The 19,870-nt window shown below is 45.7% G+C and overlaps 1 protein-coding gene across 3 annotated transcripts in view; it reads left to right on the plus strand.

Annotated features, from left to right (window-relative positions):
* Nucleotides 1–19,870, plus strand: part of SLC16A1 (solute carrier family 16 member 1) — a 97,117-nt gene that overhangs the window by 37,153 nt on the left and 40,094 nt on the right. The window contains exon 1 of one of the 3 annotated variants that reach the window (XM_053245132.1): nucleotides 18,776–18,937. The exons of the other annotated variants lie outside the window; for them this stretch is intronic. The gene's annotated coding sequence lies outside the window, so the exon portion shown is untranslated. Of the gene's footprint in view, nucleotides 1–18,775; nucleotides 18,938–19,870 lie in introns of those variants that run through there. 3 annotated transcript variants of the gene reach the window in all.

Consider the following 19,870-nt stretch of genomic DNA (forward strand, 5'->3'; position numbering starts at 1 on the left):
CTGGGAAACAAACCAGCGGGGATTCGAACTGGCAACCTGTGGCTTGCTAATCAAGTCATTTCCCCATTGTGCCATTAGGTGGCTGGTTTACTTCTGAATACACATATAGAAATTGTGTAACAAAATCCTTGATAACAGGGTGACAACACCAACTCAGATTAATCTGTGTAACATTATACCATCTCACACATATTTATTTGGAGGAACAAAGGAGTTAAGGTTGTGATTGTACTTCCAACTGGAATGACAGAAACCTGTATCTTCAGTGTGAATTCATTCATGGAGTAGCTTTCTTGAGAATTATGCTTTGTTGTGGTTGCTTCCCATCAGTTAGAGTGTGGGAAACATAAGTGTATATTTCCAAGATGTAAATTGTACTGTGCTCTTTGTTTAAAACTTTAAATGTTTCCTCTCAGACTTAGATTTGAGAAAGTCGTTACTGCTGCCTACATAAAGCACGACCATGAAGAAACTGTGCAAAAGAAATATTTTGCTATATTTTCAGTACTTTGTAAACAGTTTCTGATTAGTTCTGCAGAGTTAAATTCTTCAACACAATTAATAGGACTCTGTAACATCTTCGGCATGCCTTCTTTTCCTTTTAACTTTGATCAAATAAGGACAGATATTGTGCTTTTACTTCTGGGCTGTTTCTCTTGGCCTATATTTAATCCATTCATCTGTTTTTATGCAATAAATTTGAAGGTCTTAAATACTTGGGAGTCCTTAAATATGCACATTGCATTGCTGGCTTACCAATTTATATTAATCCATTCAATCTTCCTTCCTTGTGTGCTAACATTTAGTATGGGTTTGCTTGTGGCTGTGAATTCCCAGTCTTGTAGGGAACATGATATTTGCAGCATCACTTCTGACTCCTCAGTCTGAATTACTGTAAAAGTGTCTACTTGAATCCTCATTCACAGCTGGCGACTAGGGATATGCACAGAACTGGTGACTGCCAGTTCAAAAGTGGAGGGGATAGCTTTAAGGACTGGAGAGGGTGCTCTTATTTCTCCCCCCCAGCCACATTTCTCCTGCTGGCACTGTGCTTTAAAACTGTCCCATGAGGCGGCAGCATACCTCCTTGCCTAGTGTGTGGCAGACCGGAAGTACCCATAAGTGCCCGGTATGTGCATGAGTGCACTGGGCACTTCTGGTTTGCCACGCACCTGGGCAGCAAGGAGGTATGCTGCTGCCCTGTGGGGCCATTTTAAAGCACGGTGCTGGCGTGGGGAGGAAACATGGCAGGGGGTGGGGTAAGAGCACACTCCCCAGTCCTTAAAGTTATCCCCCCACCTTCAAACAGGCCAAACTGCTGGACTTTGTAACTGGTTCTGAACCGGTTCGTGCACATTCCTATTGGCTGCAGCAGTTTCGGCTTCCAAGCACGTCTGACATGCAGCAGGATTCTCCAGATGTGGCGAAATGCGATTTGGCTGTCCAAATCGTGGGCACCTCCCTTTAAAAGCTATGTCCACACACCACCGGGGTGTCTCCCAGCTGCACATGGGAGGCGCAGAGGCTATGTGTGTGCTGGCGCTGTGAAGGGGCAGCTGGGAGACACTCTGCCAGCACAAGGGCATAGCTGGGGAGAGCGCCGGGACGGCGGCAAGCAGAGGAGGAGCATGTACGGACCTGTTCTCCTCCACTTTAAAGGGGTTGTGTAAGATCTCAGTCTTAAAGGGAGGTGCCTGAGATTTGGACAGCTGAATTGTGATTTGCCACATCCCTAATTACAAGTTGTATGTTTTACTTGGAGAAACTTTGTGTATTCAACTGACTGCTTGAACTGGCTATGTCTACCCTGCATTCACATAGGGTGGAGGAGAAAATAAGTTTTGGCGGGTCTACTTTAAGGTCTAAATATTGAGAAACTAGCAGTGCGTCATTTTCTCGGAATCTCCTGAAACTCTGCCTAGCTCAGGAACTTGCTGATGCTATTCCTGCATTGCAACATTTGCATTAGACGAAACCCTTAGGGTTTAAAACATTTTTTTCCTTACATGAGCTACATGGCAATATAAAATAATGTAAACTGATCCTTTGCTGCGGAAGAAAATGGTAAAGTAAGATAACTTGCTAGGCACGGGGTGAGCATATAAGTGAACCAAATTGTTTCGCATTCCTTAGGATGTGAAGATGTGTCAGATGTGAAGCTGCTCTAAGTGGGAAGGTTATTCTGGCTAAGCCTTTCCAGAGAGAGTGTTGACTTAAATAGTGCAACCAGTAAAATGTCTGACCTCTGCTTACTACTGGAATAACCAGAGTCTGTAAATGAAGCAAGCAAAATTTGGGGTATTTTGGTGTGACAGCAGAGTGAGCTCAGCTTGGAGCTGCTGTGCTCATCTGCAATACAAGGAGATTTTTAAAGCACACATTCTCTCTTTCTCTTTGAATTGGAGAAAGATCCCTAAATGAGAGGTGTTTTTTTTTTTTTTTTAAAGCTGATCCTTTCTGTATTAAAGATAGAGGAAGTGAAAATGGCCCAGGATGCACTGCTTCTTCATTGCAGTTTAAGGCTTGCTTTGTAGAAGTCTTGTGTCTGATTTCTACAGAAAACCGTATAATTTTAAGAAAATATTGTTAAAATATGGTGGTTAATGTGAAGCTGGGTTAGATGTTAGACAGGCTAACAAATAAAGTTTATTATTATTATTATTATCATCAGGATGTTGTGGTTAGAGTGAGATTCCAAAATCTTTCTTTAAAAAAGGTCTTAATATAAAATCTGATGAGAGTTTTAGAGAGTGCTTTTATTTAATTGGCATAAGAGACTATACTTACTATAAAGCTTTAAAATAAAACCTAGCAAATCTGTGACTCTTTCCATATCTGAGAGACTGATCTTATGAGCTGGTTTGGTAAGCAAGAACCTTAACTGATTCACCTGCATCTTAAGACCTTGGTTTGAGCACAGACCCTAATCCAAGATATACCCAGTGCCATAAATATAATGCAGTGAGTATTTCTGTTGACTGGGGGAAGTGGTGGTGGTAGTGGTTAGAATGTTGGACTAGAACCAAGGAAACTAGAGTTCAAATCTCCATTCAGCCATGAAACTCACTGAGGGTATTCACACAACTGGGAGGTGGAGTGAGCAGGGGGAAAGCTACACAAAACTTACCTCCCCTGTTCCAGACAATTCTGCAACGTTGATGGAAAGGGTGGATCCTGCTCCCACATGGATCACACTCTAGAAGTCGGGACTATGCGTTCCAGCTTCCATGTATCCCACTGTGCGACGGATGCGGTGCTTTGGGGGATACTCCTGTGAGGCAGGCGTTCTTCCAGGTGCTCGTCTATGTGTGCACTCAGACTGCAAGCAGCCCGAGCACACACACAATCCCAGTATGGGGGTTAAGGGTGCGTTTACGTCCTTAACCTCAGCTAAAGGTCGGGCTCCAAAGTGGGTTCAGGTGGGTGGGCATTGCCGAGATCCACGCAGATCTCCGCAGTGCACATAAGCAGCCTAACCCAGGCTGGGCTGCTTGTGAGAACAGTCCGAGTGAGTTAATCTGGGCCATTTATCTCAACCTAACCTTTTTCACAGGGGTATTGTGTGGATAAGCATAATCATGTACACCACTCTGGGCTCTTTGGCAAAAGCGTGAGATATAAATGGAAAAATTTATAAAGTGATTTAAAATTTTTGTAATGTTTACTTCTTTTTATTATGCTGTATTTATTATGTTGTATTTATTGTAAACCAGAGTCACAAGTTTGGGGTGGTATAGCAATACATTTTATTTAGTGTAAGTCCAGCATCTGTACACCATGAATAGGACTGGGCCTAAGAACTCAGTCTTGCAAAAGTCACTGTCACAGTAGAATATAGTGTAGCTCCAGCATAGTGGTTGGAAATGTTAACAATATGGAATACATGTGGACCTTATTATCCGCGGGGGTTTCATTCCCGCAGATTACAGTGAGTAATGAAACTGTGGATAATGATTAATTGAATCTATGGGAACGCAGGGGTTAAGTTCCCTGATGGGAAACTCCCCTCCAAACGCCCCCCCCATGGGCTAAAGAAAGTGCCCTACTGTGCTCCCTGGTGCCCAGTAATTGCCCCCCCCCAGTCTAAAACAGTCCCCAAAATCATGGAACACCCCCCCCGCCCGAAATGAACTACAAAATGGCAACTGGAAGTGACCTCTGCAGTCACTTCCGGCCCTTTAGGAACTGCAGATACATAGCTTTTAACCATTTTTGTATCTGTGATTATTGAAATCCGGTGTCAATTAGACACCGGTGAATATGCGAATCCGCAAATATAGAATCCGCATATAATGAGGTTGTCCTGTACTTTGCAGTGGTGTATGGCTTTACAGCTCTGATCCATGAACATGTTCTGCGATTGTGCACATAATGCACTGCAAAACTGTCTTAGTGATTTCAGTTGATTTTCTCTTAATATTCAGGACTGCTAACTAAAAATGTACAGAAGCTATGTCTCACTAAATTCAGACTCAGGAGTCTACAAATTGCAGCTGAACATTCAAGTAGCCGGCTGTGGTCCAGTCCTACCACCATTCCAGTGGGCCTTATTTCTAAGTGGGCATGCTTCGGATCACAGCCAGGGCTATCCCTAGTGGGGTGCGGGGCTGGGGGCGAATCAGCATGCGCGGGGCCCCCTTAGCACTTCAAATAAATAATATACATTTTATATAAAACCAAGACACAAATATACACCATTTAACACATTTGCATTCCAAACTTGAATTCCAGAATTCAAGTTGGAAAGCACCATACCATCATCCATCCAAATTATTCACAAAATGCCCACTGCTCCTCCATTTCAAAGGACAAAAATAATCAATCAAGTTAAACATTATCCTACACACACATATTCACCCACACACCGTGACTCATGCAGTATTTTTAACATGTGGGTTCTTGAGGGCACAAACAGCAACTGAACTCACAAGAATGTAATAATATGAAACAAGTATATTCATGCAAATATGCATTAGCAGAAACATTTCAACATGCAACTTAACATTGGATGGAAGACATCCCCCCTCTCCTGCTTTTGCTTTTTTGCAGAGTTCAGGAGTTTTGCAAGCATGGAGCAGTCAGTCTGACATAAAACAAAACACACACAGATAGACCCCGCTTCCATGATGGGTGCCCCGTTCTCTACACCCACCCATGCGCTGCACAGCCAGGCTATGTGCCAAAGCTGCACTTCCAAGGGTGTGTGTTGCAGGGGAGGACAGAAGGGCCCGATACATTTGGAGGAGAGACCAGCAGAGAGGGAGCACTGGAGGCTCCTGGTAAGGGATTGGGGGATAAAAGTCTATGATGGAGTGGAGAGATCTTCAGAGTGCAGGCATAGATGGTCTGAATGCTTGCAGAGGAGGGTGGAAGAAATAAAAGGAATGGGCAGGAGTTGATGGAAAGAGAGAGGAAGGGAGCAGATGCTCAGTGAGAAAGAGACCATGAATAGAGTGGGTGATGGAGATGGGGAAGTCAGGGAAAGAGACACCAGCCACACTGGACACAAATAACAAGATCATGAATGCAGATTGAATTAATCATACTTGCAATCGGGGACCTTACACACAGTGATAAAAGGGAGGAGCTCTCCTGCACAACTCCATGCCAATGCCCTCACCCCCCACATCTGTGCTCTCCAAAGACACTTGTGGCTCACCGCCCTTGCCCATTTGCCCCATCCTCATTCTCCCTCCCCCTTCTCCCTCCCTTGCTTCTCTTTCACTCATCCTTTTGCTTATGTACCCCCACCCCTTCTTTCTTTCCTGGCTTACTCACAGTCCTTCCTCTTTCCATTGTCGTCCTCCTTTTTTTATTTCTCTCCCCACTTTTCCTTGCTCTTCCTTTCTCCTCTTAACTTCTGTTTTCTTCCTTCTACCCTGCTGCCAACTGACCATGGAACAGACCATGAGGGGCAGCTCAGTCAGTGAAAAGGGACATGGGGGCTATGTTAACTGCTTTTAAAGGTTTATTTGAAACCATGGACTTGGGAGGGAGGAGAAAGGACTTGCAATGTAGCCCCGAGAAGGGCAACTTACAGAGAAATTCAGGAGTGAGGAACTCTTCCTCCCTCCAGCAACCACCAGTCGTGTCCTCCTGTGCTGCCCAGGGAAGGAGGAAGCGCTTCACACATGGATGCTGTCCTTGTGGGTCTGGGAGAAGGAGCTGCCTTGCTACTTCTCCCTCACTTCACAGCAGCTTTCGCTCCCTCTCACTGCCCTGCTGCTTTTGCCTCTTTGCACATAGGCACACGCTTTATGTGCGCTGCCCGCCACTGTCCCTGTGGGGCCCGGAGCAATGGCCCCAGTCGCCCCACCCTAAGGACGGGCCTGATCATAGCCTTAATGAGCTGAAGGTTATACTATCATTGGGTGCAAAATAAGACTGCTTTAAAAATCCTAGCTGCTTGATAGATGGTTACCTTTTTGTGTGTGCCGGTCGTGTGGTTTTTCAGGCTGATGCTTAAAAATAATTTAATTTTTTAGAGTAAACAAAAGTGTGTGGTTTCTTAGCCTGCTGAAATTGTAAACATTTACTGAGCACAGTGAGACTTACTTCTAAGTAAAGATGCATAGAATTGCACTAGTCCAGCAAAGCAGCCACCACTAACTTCTGCAACCCTTCCCACCTTTCCCCAACTTCTGCCCTGTCCTGAGCAGATTTTGAAAGTGCAGTGGGGGAAAGTTTAAACACATCTACACCTGTGCCATAGAGCTGAGTTCCCAACACTGTGGAACCTCTGTGTATTTTGGAATTCTGAGAATCAGGGGCATACCAAGGTTGGAGTGGGCCCAGAGATGAGATTTTAAAATGGGCCCTCACTGCCTTCCTTTCCTTCTCCTGGCCTGATGCTAACTATCCCAACTAGTTACAAGGTGCAAATAACAATAACAAGGTGTATATATTTGTGCTACTTTTAATGCCTAGAACACATTAGAAACACTAGCGGTCAGAGTATTTATACTGCTTAGCTAGATAGATGTTAAGATATCATAAGCTAGATACATGTAATTCAAACTAGCTCATTTCCTTCTTGCCTTCAACAGTCAAATTCAGCACACTGTTGTCTTCTACAAGTTCAGCAGTTTGTAACATCTCTGCAAGATTTACCCATAGATAAATCACTATCATGGTCTTGGAATCAATAGTAGTCTTAAAAGTATTTAAGAGGGTTGGGGGCTTCCAACCTTAGTAGGATGACTAGGATGTGGGTTTTAGCTCTTAATTCAACATAATTTTTTAAAAAAAACCTTATTCAGAATTCAAGAAAAAAATTAAAATGTATTGGTGCATGATCCAGCCAATGTTAAGTACTTTTACATATCAATTTCAACATAAGTTAAAGTAAGCCTTTAACAATTAATTCAATAAATAAATTCAATAAATAATAAATATTAATTAGCTGAAATAAATGTTCTGTATGTACTTAATTTTGAAAAGCTCATGCTTTTTGTTTCAGCAACGTGTGAGAAACATATTTTCCTAAATAATTTCCTGATGTTTAAGACATTGTTTCTGAACACTAAAAAAAAAGTATTTAATACACCTGTCATAAAATAAAAATAATGGAGAGGATTGTCTCATTGTGCTTGCACAGACTGAGTTAAAAACACATCCTGCACCTACAGTTAAAACATAAAACCTACATTAGTTACATACCATAATGGCTCTACCACTTTTTAATCAGACATTAATATTCCTACAATAGCATAAAAGAAGCTGTAATCAAGACAGTCTCTGCATTAAGAATGCATTTTTGTGTGAATGCATACTTTACATTGCAGGAGGAGGAAGGTGCTGGGGGAGAAAACTTTTCTTATAAAAATAGACCATTAGTAAATCTCAAACCATATATTGCTATTTCTAAAAGATATTTCCAACTTAAATCAGTAATATACAACACTAACACAACCAACCATTTAAAAAGCCACCCAATGGCACAGTTCTAAATTCACTTTGCATCCCACTGTAATTCTGCAGTCAGCCAAAATGAGCTTCCTAGCAGTGACTTCCACACACAGAGAGCGGAATTTTTGCAGATCAATCTCTGGTTTTCCAGCCCCTATTAAAGTAACACTTAATATTAATTAATGAAATCAAATTAAAATGAATTTAATTACAATTTAACTTTTGTTGACAGGCTCAGATTAATTTTGAATTAAGTTTCATTCTAATGAAATACATAAATACACTTGTTAAAAGGGGGGGGGGGGAGAGGCTCCTCCATGGATTCACAGCCTTCTTGATAATTTATTTGTTATTTATTTAACACATTTTTATACCGCCCAAAACTTATATCTCTGGGCGGTTTACAACAAAATAAAAACAGAAAGTAAAACATTAGTTAAAACAAAAACAAAAAGTTTAAAAAACCACAACAATTTAAGATTTTTAAAACAATATTTTAAAACAGCATTAAAACTGTTAAAACAATATTAATTAAAAGTTTGGGTGAACAGATGCATCTTTAAAGAAAGCTGTCAGAGATGGGGAGGCTCTTATTTCACTAGGGAGCACATTCTAAAACCTCGGGGCAGCAGCGGAGAAGGACCGTCCCTGAATGGCCACCAGATGAGTCGGTGGCAAATGCAGACAGACCTCTCCAGATTATCTCAGTGGGTGTTGAGGTTCATAATTCACAAACAAAATAGTGCATTTGTAAGGAAAACGGCCTGCTATTTTCCCCAGCATCTCTTCCCAGCTACTTAGCATTCCGCCATTTGCAGATGACTTTGCTCCAGGCACCTTGGCTGTTGCCGGGGCGGAGCTTCCTGGAAATGAGGGCGTATTCACACAGGTACCGTCATTTCCAGTAAGCTCCTGCCCGGTAGCAGCTGAGGTGCTCAGAGCAAAGTCGTCTGCAGTCTGCAAGTGGTGGAACGTAAAGTAAAGGCAGCCATAGCTGCTGGATAGGCGGGTGGGCAGGCAGCAAGCCCTGTGGAGGGCTCAGACGGAACTTAAAGGCAGCTGGTAGCTGCCAGAGAGGCTGGCTAGCAGGCGGAGAGAGAGAAGCGAGCCCTGAGTAAAGCTCAGGACATAAAGGAGGCAGGCAGATGGGGGGAAGCAAGTGGCCGGCCAGGAAAAAAGGCCTTGCGGGAAGCCCGGGCAGTAGACTGCAATCAGGCAGGCTCTGGGGAGTCGGGATGGATCATGTGATTTGCCTCTGGGGGGCCCTTTGAGGCAGCGGGCTGGGAGACAACTGTCTCCCTTTGCCTAACCGACGGTACACCCCTACTGAGAATAGAAGGGGTAGCAGGCCCCACCACAAAATAGCTGCTGTGTTTGAGATTTACACACACATCTTAAGGCAATTCTCATAAGCAGCCTAACTCAGGTTAGGGCAGCCCAGCCTGGGTTAGGCTGCTCATGTGCAGCACTGGGATCCACAGTATTTGTTGGTCATCTGGGGGGCAGCATTTCCCCGCAGCATTTGTTGGTCATCTGGGGGGAAGGTAATTTGGACCCTGCCGTCCGCCCATCCCACCTGCCCACCCAATCATGTGAATAGCCTCCTTGTCTTTTGAAGCCACAAAGCAGTGGATTCTTTCGATTGTCTCTTGTTGTATCACATTCATTTACCAAAGGGCACATCTCCATTTATAGGTATCAGAGTAGTAGTAAACTTCACCTCTATTTACATAATGACATTTTAATAAGTTGAACATCCTAGAAGGGATGGGGGTGAAAAATGTGGTAGGGGAAGCTGGAGGCAGAAATACGATTTCAGAGGAACAGGGGCTAAAACATAGAAAGCTTGATTTCCTCCCCCTCCCGCCCTTTTTAACTGTGCAATCTTATCCGTGTGTACTTAGAAGTGAGTCCCATTGCATTCAATGGGGATTACTCTCATGTAGGTTTGCATAGAATTGCAAACTAAAAAGAAGATTGTATGTGCATGCGCTCTCATTCTTTCCCTCAATGTGGCTTAACCTCCTGTTGCTATCTTATAGTGTGGTTGCATCTGCCACTGGCCTTAGTTGCATCCCATTGGCTTAACTTCCCAGTGGGTTTGGTCCAGAGATATCAGGGGCCAGGGAGTTGGGGCCAAGGAAGTGAGCTGGCGAGCTGATCAATTGCTGTTGCCATTGTCATACAGCTTGCGTTAACTCTTCATCTTTTCCTTCCTCCCCCATTAATAATCGAGTGTGCCCTGAAAGGTACCTTTAGGATGATACTGGGATTGATGATCCTGGCCTTAGAGCTGCCTTCCAATTTTTTTTTCTCCTTGTCTCTACCTTGGTATATCTTCACAACAGCATTCCTTGGCTATAAGGAGGAGGGGAGCACAGTACTATGTCTGATTATTTTTTTCTGTTTGTCTCTCACTCCCTTTTAAAGCTGACTTTCCAAGCAAAACATTAACTAGTCAAGCCTGCCTGAAATAAATCTTGGTTGTCATGGCTTCACTTCTTCCTGCCTTAGAAAAGAATTGGGAAGGTAAAATCAAGTACAGAGAGATTCTGTTCAGGAACAGCTCGCTCCCATTTTTCGGTCAAGTCACTGAAACGGCAAGGACTGAATGGCTGTGTACATCCCCCTGCACTACTGAGAAGTTGCGGCATCTCCCCTATGCTCACCTTCTTTGTAATTTTATTTATTTATTTATTTATTTATTTATTTATTTATTTATTTATTGTTAAATTTATATACCGCCTTTCATTAAAACAATCCCAAGGCGGGACCTCGTGTGAGGAATTATACCTGCTTGTTTAAACAAAGGTGTTGGAGACATTCTTTGAATTTTGGCTCAAAGAAGAATTCTTGGAACTTAAAGACTTGCAGAGCCTCAAAAGTGGTTTTGAGTTTGGAGACGTTTTGGTCTTGGGAATGTTGGGATAGTGAGAGAAGCAATACTAGCAGCATTATTATACAAGGAGGAGAGGGGCTTTCCCCCTCCCTCCCCCCAAGCATGCAAAGCTGCCATGCAGGGGCTATGAGACTTGCCCACTGCCACTGTCATTTTGAAGCACTGCTCTGCAGAGTACCAGGCCAAGAGCATGGTAGCCCTTCTCAAGTGCAATATATTTGTATTGCAGAGGCTTGTCTTTATGAGACTTGGAAATGGCATGGTCCTCTAGATGTGTGCTTGTTCATTGTTGCAGCATTGACTTATTTGGCTCCTCCAGTTCTCCTGATGTGAAGTAATGTTTCTGTGGAAAAACTGGCTAAATTTCTAGAAAGTGTGTTCATTGCATGTTTTTTTTTTTTTTTTTTTTTTTTTTGGTGAGGATCCTCTTACAAGAACAACACTGTACACAGTGGCAATTATTTTCCTGCACCCTCTTCTTCCTGTTGCCATGCCACTAATGCAAACCTTAGCTCGTCAACCAAAAATTAAACACATTTTGTTTCAGTGTGGCTTACAGATTGTGCAGATGCCATCAAGGAGATGTGGCGGCTGGAGTACATATGTGAAATGGAATGTTTTCCTCCGTATGTCTGGAACCTGAGCCTATAGTTGCTCTTCTGGTGTCTGGTTCTGTCAATTCAGATCTTTCATACTCGGAAACTAGAGGAGTGTGTTTGCTTAAGCTTATTGTAGTATGCATACTTACAGGGCCAGGCTAAGACACTTTGCGGCAGGGCGGATTTGATTTAAATCAAACTGATTTAAATCACGATTTAAATCACTAGCAGGGTGGATAAAAATCAATGATTTTTTTAAAAAAATAAAAAAAATCCGATTTAAATTTAAAAAAAAGATTTTTTTTATTTTTTTAAAAAAATCATTGATTTTTATCCACCCTGCTAGTGATTTAAATCGTGATTTAAATCAGTTTGATTTAAAGCAAATCCACCCTGCCTTGCGGCCTGGAGAAGTTTGTTTCCAGGTACAAAATTACTCTGCTCAAAGGTCAATCAAAATACAGAACTGCAAGCAATTTTTATTTCAAACCAAAGACCGTGTGAAAGAGTTGCTCAGATGTTGAACTCTTTCCTAACTTTTGTTGCTTGACAGGAAACTGGGAGTGGCTGCCTCTCTGGGTGCCTCTCTGGGTCTTAGGGATGCCTCTTTCTCCCTCGAAGTAGGAGGTCACTGCTCACAATGGCTAATTTTCCGCTCCTTGCTCCAGATAGACAGGAAATCTCAGGAAATCTTAGATAGGTGATGATCCGCCCCCTTCTCCCAGCATGCCCAGGTGCACTTCCCCAGTTCCTTCCTGTCTTAGCTCCTGAATAGACGTACCTGGGCAGGCTTAGGCCTGGGCAGGCTCCCTGGCTACCCCCCTCCACAACGTGGGTGTTCAGCAGCAGGGCGAAGTCCACAGACCTCTCACTCTAGCATCAGGCAATGATATGTGGCTGGGCGAAGACCATAGACCACTCACCCATGCCGCAGCAGCTAGAATACAAAGCCCATACCAGATTGACACGCAGGCAAGGGCAACCTGTGGTCAGAGCAACCCGCACCACCAAATGATACACTTCAAACCCAGGTATGAGCATCCCTCGCTCTCCACTCGACACCAGGTAAGTGTCACTCAGAGCAGGAGAGAGCACAATGCGTGCGGGAAATGATGGCCAAAGAGATGAGGGCTAACGCCAAAGCACTCTCTCGCTCCATTCAGGAGGCGGTGGCCAGGGAGATGAGAAGAATCTCTGTTCTCCCCCATGATGCTTCACCCCAGCCCTCAACTGGGAGAGCACGGAATAGATTCCCTTCATCATCATCCGAGGACAGCCCTGAAAGGGCACACCCCTACAGCCACACAGTAAGGCACAGGCGTCCCTTGGAGGACATCAGCGCTGGCAGTCGAAGCTTTAGAGCAAGCCAAACGGGTGAGCAGGGAGGGGACCATCCCCACACCAGCAGCACCCAGGGCAAGTGATGCTTCTAACAGTAGACACCCCTCTGAACCTATCTCTAATCCGGGAGGCCTGAGGAGTCTGATAAGGAAGAGGGGGAGCTCTCTGAGGAAGAGACCCCTCAGAGCCCAAGTCCCATCCTGAGATTGTTCTCCCAGGATACTTATGAGGTGATGTTATCCAAAGCAAAGAGGGTCATTAATGCTGCAGCCCCTCAACCGGAGGCACAGGACACATCCAGCCAGCTGGCACCAGATGTGTTCCCTGTAGCTGGGCACCATCGCCCCGTGGTTCCTTTCCCGACTCTCTTCCGGAATACCATGCGGACTGAATGGGCTAATCCTGCAGCTATCAGGCACACAAGTTCCTTCCCTAAGAGGTTCTATATCCTCCCTGACGAGGCTATGGCGGAGATCGTGGTGCCCAAAATAGACCCACCCATAGTGGCCTTGGTATCAGGGGCAATTGTGAATAGGGAAGGAAATGAACAACTTAAGGGCCCAGAGGATAGGAAAGCGGAGGCTCTCCTACGCAAGGCCCACGAGGCATCGGCCGGTTCCATAAGAGCCTCGGCCGCCACCTTCGTCATGGCATGAGCATCAGTGTTGTGGGTTAAGGACCTCCTCACCAAGCTTGAGCCGGGTCAGATGGTGCTTAGACAAGGCCTCAATAAACTGGCAAAGGCCGCTGCCTTCATGGCAGACGCAAGCCTGGACTTGATTCAAGCATCATCTAGGGCAATAGTGGCTAACGTAGTGCTGCACAGATCGCTGTGGCTCAAAAGCTGGCAGATGGACACGAAATCTTAAGTCCAGTCTGGCCTCCACTCCTTTCAGTGGGGGCACCCTCTTTGGTGAGGCACTAGAAGATGTTCTGGTAGATACACCGGACAAAAAGAAGGCCATGGCCACAGGCCGCAGAAATACACTAGATCCTTTCGCATTAACCAACGTTCCTTTCGCTCCTACAAGCAAAGCTTCAGCCCCCGGGGCCAGTGTCAGAATCAATTCCAGGGATGACCCCAGTGGGGATCTGGTGGCCACTGGAACCAGAAAAGCAGAGCAAGTCAGCGACAGCAGCGTTTCACCGCCCCCCAGACGGGAGGACGGCAGAACCGTAAGCAAAATTGCTATCTACCAATAGGAGCCAGGCTACAGCACTTCACCATCAAGTGGGCAGCTTCCACACAGGACAGGTGGGTGCTAAACACGCTGGAGTCGGGCTACTGCCTGGAGTTCACTTCTTTCCCACGGGAACAGTTCATAGTCTCCCCAAGGTCCAAGAACAAGCACAAACACCAATGGATGAAGCAGGCCATAGACCACCTGCTACAGATTCGGGCCATAGAGCCACGACCCATGACCGACGACCGAAATTGGGCATGGGATTTACTCCATTTTGTTCTTGGTACCCATGAGAGATGGAACCTGGCGGGCAGTCCTAAACCTCAGGGGGCTAAACCGCTACATTTGGAAGCGATGCTTCCGGATGGAGTCCCTACATTCTATCAGGGAAGCAGTGGTCCCCGGTGACTTCCTGGCAACAATAGACTTGAAGGAACCATACTTTCACATACCCATTTCCCATGCACACAGGAGGTTTCTAAGGTTCTACTACAACAGGAAACGCTTCCAGTACAGGGTCCTACCCTTTGGGCTCTCCTCGGCCCCATGTGTATTCACCAAGGTGCTGGCCTCCCTGGTGAGTCACATAAGGTTGCATGGTCTCAGGGTCCATGCGTATTTGGACGACATTTTAATTTGAGCACAGTCCCTGCAGCAGGCGAGATCGGACGTCCTGAGGGTCCGCCAGTTGCTCCAGTCCCATGGCTTCCTCGTGAACAAGGCCAAGAGCCAACTCCTACCATCCCAAGCCCTTGAACATTTGGGAGCCTGGTTCGACACAAAGGCGGCCACCATCTCCCTCCCTATAGACAGGAGGGAGAAACTACACAACCAGATTCAGCCACTTCTACACTGTGCGTGAGTGGAGGTCATGATGCCGGCGCAGGTTCTGGAGTTCATGATTGCATGCATAGAATGCCTGTCATGGGCGAGGTGGCACACGCGTCCATTGTGGCGGATGCTATTACCATTCCAGAACGATATCACCAACCACACCGGGCATCTGATACCACTCCCAGGACAGGTACGGCAATCCTTCCTCTGGTGGCTCTCCCCGAATCTGGGGAAAGGAAATCCCCTAAGGGAACCCGACAGAATCTCCGTCACCACAGACGCCAGCCTGTCAGGATGGGGAGCCCGTTGCGAAGGACAGACGGCTCAGGGCCTCTGGTCCTCGGAGGAAGCCCGGCACAGCATCAACTGGTTAGAACTGAGAGCCATCAGGCTAGCCCTGAGCCACTTCTCAGGTTTACTACAGGGACAACATGTGTTGGTCAGAACCGACAACATGATGGCCAAGGCCCACGTGAACCGGCAGGGCGGGACGAAGTCCACATCCCTGATGGAGGAGTCCAATGCTCTCTTCCAGTGGGCAGAGTCACACCTGCTGTCGATCAGGGCGGAGCACCTTAGCAGCATTTCCAATGTCTAGGCAGATTGACTCAGTCACCAGACAGTGGACCAGGCAGAGTGGGCACTTCACCCCGAAGTGTTCAGGCAGATACAGAACAACCTGGGGAGCCCCCCAAGTGGACCTGTTCGCATCCCCAGAGAACACCAAATTAGCCCGCTTCTTTACGAGGTTCTACCATCACCTCGCGGAGGGCACAGACGCCCTAAATACCCCTTGGCCACCAGGACTGCTGGACGCCTTTCCCCCAATAGGCCTGATCTCTCGGGTGGTGGCGAAGCTCAGCCAGAGGGGAGCACAAGTCATTCTAGTGGCACCCTTCTGGCCAAAGCACCCTTGGTTCACCAGTCTGGTGCTTCTCTCAGTCACAGAGCCAATGCCTCTCCCACAGCAACCAGACCTACTATTCCAGGGGCCGTTACTTCACCCAGACCCTGCGTGGCTCCAGCTACATGACTGGAGTTTGAGCGCGCTTAGTTAGCAAAGAAGGGATACTCCAAGCAGGATACAATTCTGAATTCAGGATACTCCAAGCAGGATACAATTCTAGAATTGCAGGATTCAATTCTGGCCGCTAGGTGCCAGAGCACCAGTAGGATTTACCAGACAACCTGGGCTGCCTTTCTCAGATGGGTCGGCGCAAGACGATCGATCCAGGTTCGGCCAAGGTTCACTAGGTCTTGGCTTTCCTTTAGGTGGGCCTGGATCAGGGTCTGAGACCCAATACTCTTAAGACGACAAGCTTCAGCCTTAGTCTCAGTGCTTAAGCTTAGGGGTGCAGGGGGTTTGGCTCTTCACCCCCACCTGTCACGCTTTCTACAGGGGGCTACCAATATCGCCCCACCAACAGTCCCATCGCTTTCCTTCATGGAACCTCAATAAAGTCCTAAACGCTCTCATGCTCGCTCCCTTCAAACCGCTGTCAGCCATCCCGTTGAAATACCTATCTTACAAAGTCCTTTTCCTGGCAGCTATCACCTTGGCACGCAGAGTGTTGGAGCTGGGAGCGCTTTCAGTGCGAAAGGAGCTCTGTGTCTTCCAGCCGGACACGGTGGTCCTTAAGACAGATCCAACCTTCATCTCTAAAATCTACTTGATCTTCAGTCCCAAGCACTGGTGCTACCGTCTTTCTGCCCCAGCCCAAAGCACCCACTAGAACGTAAATGGCATACCCTAGACCTACGTAGGGCGCTTCGCATATACATTCAAAGGACCAAGGACTTAAGAAGGTCTGAAGCTCTTTTTGTGTCTTTCCATGCCAGGTCCCTGCTCCATTGTGAGCAGTGAAGTCCTACTGTGGTCCTACCGTGAAGGGTTCTTTATCTTCTGAAGTAGGAGGTCACACGGCCCACCCGTGGATCTGACACATACCTTCGTCAATTGGCTGCGCTCACTGAAGTGACACTAACGTTATTCTATCTCTGTACTAACAGTTCTATAATCTCAGGTATTCCGTCCTCTGTCCTCCTCCCATTGCATGCTAACCTCTAGTCCGTAACACTGCTGAGCTAGTCAAACAAGCCAAGAAAATCACCATGATTGGGAACAATCCATCATGAGACTTGACAGTCGGAACTGGGGAAGTTCATCTGGGCATGCTGGGAGAAGGGGGCGGATCATCACCTATCTAAAACACCTGAGATTTTCTGTCTTATCTGGAGCAAGGAGCAGAAGATTACCCATTGTGAGCAGTGACCTCCTACTTCAGAGGAGAAAGAACCCTTCATGGTAGGACCAATGTTTCTTTCTCCTGTATGACTCAGATTGCATGAGGAATAGGTTGCCAGCCACTCTGTTCCTTCTCTTCACCGGATGGCTTCCAGTCTACAGATTGCTCTGCTGTGCCCAGGACGTTCAGCTACCCTTGTGCATCCAGAGCAAGGAGAAAGAAGGGGATAGAGGTGGAAGCTTTCTATCCAGTGACAACAACAATCTGCTGAGAGTTGTTGAAGCTGCTAGCCACCTTGTGGCAACCTCCATTTTCCTTCTCACTTTGAGTGAGTAGCAATGTAGCTGAAGGGCATCCTGTGCATCATCTGGACTGGAGTCAAGCAGCCATCTTAGATCTGGCTAATGGGACTGGCACACAGGCACCGCCTTTGGCTGTGCTGGAAAGGGTATGTGCACATGGATGCATGCTCTTCAACTTCCCTTTCCAAGACAGTCAGAGCTCTGGAAGGCTGGCTGGGACAGAGAGGGCAAGCCACCTATTGCTCCCTGTTCATGCTGCCTAAAGTGACCAGTTTAGTGTGCTTCGTTAAGGCATGCTTTAAGATCCTGCATAACCCCCCCCCCCAGCAACTGATGCTAATGTATTAAGGACTTGAGGCCATTCCAAAACTGGGTCTGGATACATTCAGACCCCCTAGACTACAGCTCATGTCTTTGAAGTAATGTTTACATTTCTAAGGAAGCTAAAATTTATGTTTAATAATATACAAACCTTGCACTGTGGCATCTGTTAAACTGCCTTCTGTGTAACCCAGTGATTCTCAAACTTGGGTCCTCAGGTGTTATTGGACTTCAACTCCCATAATCCCCAACCAAAGGCCACTGAGGCTGGGGATTATGGGAGTTGAAGTCCAATAACACCTGAGGACCCAACTTTGAGAATCCCTGGTGTAACCCAAATAGTTGCACTGTGCTCATGGGAATTCTGCAGCATGATCTACATTCTAAATCATGCAGGATTTCAGATCCCATTAAGCCTGTGCAAAGCATATAGACATCTATCAAAATGTCATTGTTTTGGGTTACTGTGATTGGTTTGCTGAGTGACCTTCAGACCTCCTTTAAGAGTGATTATAAAGGATTTCGTTTTAGGGAATTTGGATTGTTCTGGTCAAGAGAAAGGTGTTTCTGACTTAGTGTTCCCACAAAATGCTGTTTTCCCCTCTACTTTACCCTCTTTCAATAGTATTGTTCAGTCCCTTCTCTTCTGAGAGCTTTTGATATCTTTAGATGTTCATTTGCTTTAAGCATAAGGGCAGACTTCTGACACTAAAGGATGGAAAGGTTTCCTGTGATGCTGCAGGGCTCCTTATCTTTTCAGGAAGTGGTCTGGGTAATTGGTGCTCTTTCTTTGCTTGACGATTTTAGCTTCTCAGACTTTCACACTCTGGCCTGAGGAAGGATCTTCATTAAGCATCGAACTTGACACTTCTCCCATGAATAGGAACATCCTGAGATAGAATAGTCTACCACTAATCAAATGCAGCCAGAAAAATCTCTTCTGTGTAGCTCCTTACAGGTACGAAGCAACAGGAGTCTAGTGTAATGTGATTCCTCTGACCCCAAAAGGCATACAGGAAACAGTGAGCAACAGCAGCATTGAGAGCGGGTGGCAATACTTGAGCATCGGGTGTCTGTGTCTTTCGGAAAATCTTGAGAGATGTTGCCATGGAGAGTAGTGAACATTGAGGGAGCTACTTGCAAAGTAGCTCAGAATGGTTTCTTCAGTGCACCAAAGGAAAATGCCTTTAGTTCTAAAACGGCTAAGAAGACTTTTCTAAAGCAGTGTTGGGTTCAAAGAACCCTAGAGGAACCTGAGAGGGCATTGCAGGAGAAGGAATGTGTTTGCAAAGTGGAGGAAAAGGTTGGTACAGTTTGTTTCTGTGTTTTTATTTACTTAGAAATAAAAATGGCAGCCATTTAGAAATGTCAAAAAAAGAGCAAGGCACCTGTCTTTGTTTCTCATACTACCTCCTTGCATCTCTTCTAGGAATGCAGGCTCTTGCCTTTTTCTGCTGTGATCTAATGGATAATGAACATGTAGGCATTAGAACTTAAGATATAATTATTGTTCAGCCGGAAGCTAATTTCAGGTGGGGCGGTGGGTCAGCATGATTTGAATTTGTGTGTCTGACTACGTTTTGGAGTACACTCAAGCCAAAAAAGTCTGTGAGCAGTTGTGCCACTTTTTGCACTTGGCCATTTATGACCGCTAGCTTTCATGAGTTTGCTGATGGCTGTGTGCTGATTGAAACCAGGCTGACCCTTCTGTAGAAGTCTAAAATAAACTCCATAAAAGTTATGCTCATTGGTTCTTGGATTGCCCAGCTGCTGTGACCTGAGATGTGATGATTTGAACTCTGTTCTGTCAATAGCCAAGTGCATTTTAAATGCCTCTGTCACTTTTTGTGTGAGAAGCCTAATGTTAAATTCCCAGACCCCCTATGATTGCTGTCTTTGTCTCACTCTTATACATCATCTTGTTTGTGCAATTAATACAAATAAATATGTAACTGACTTTAGGACCCAACATGGATAGTGTTTAAAGTAAAGACTGGAGTATGGTAGTTCTGGAAATCTTGAGCAAAGAGACTTGTCAGAAATTGCTGTTTAACACTAGCACTTAGCTCCTTTTTCTTAGGGAGAAAATCCCACATGACCATCCTAGAGACATTAAAAACTGGGAACAGTTTGGCAGGGTACAGGGTGAGAAGGGGTTTTTATTTTCCTGAGGCCAGAAAGGGAAAACTGAAAATTCTGGGAAAACTGAAAAAAATGTTTTAGGAAATGTTTTCTG

The sequence above is a fragment of the Hemicordylus capensis genome, chromosome 4 (genome assembly GCF_027244095.1).
Source record: "Hemicordylus capensis ecotype Gifberg chromosome 4, rHemCap1.1.pri, whole genome shotgun sequence".
In the NCBI taxonomy this organism is placed as follows: Eukaryota; Metazoa; Chordata; class Lepidosauria; order Squamata; family Cordylidae; genus Hemicordylus; species Hemicordylus capensis.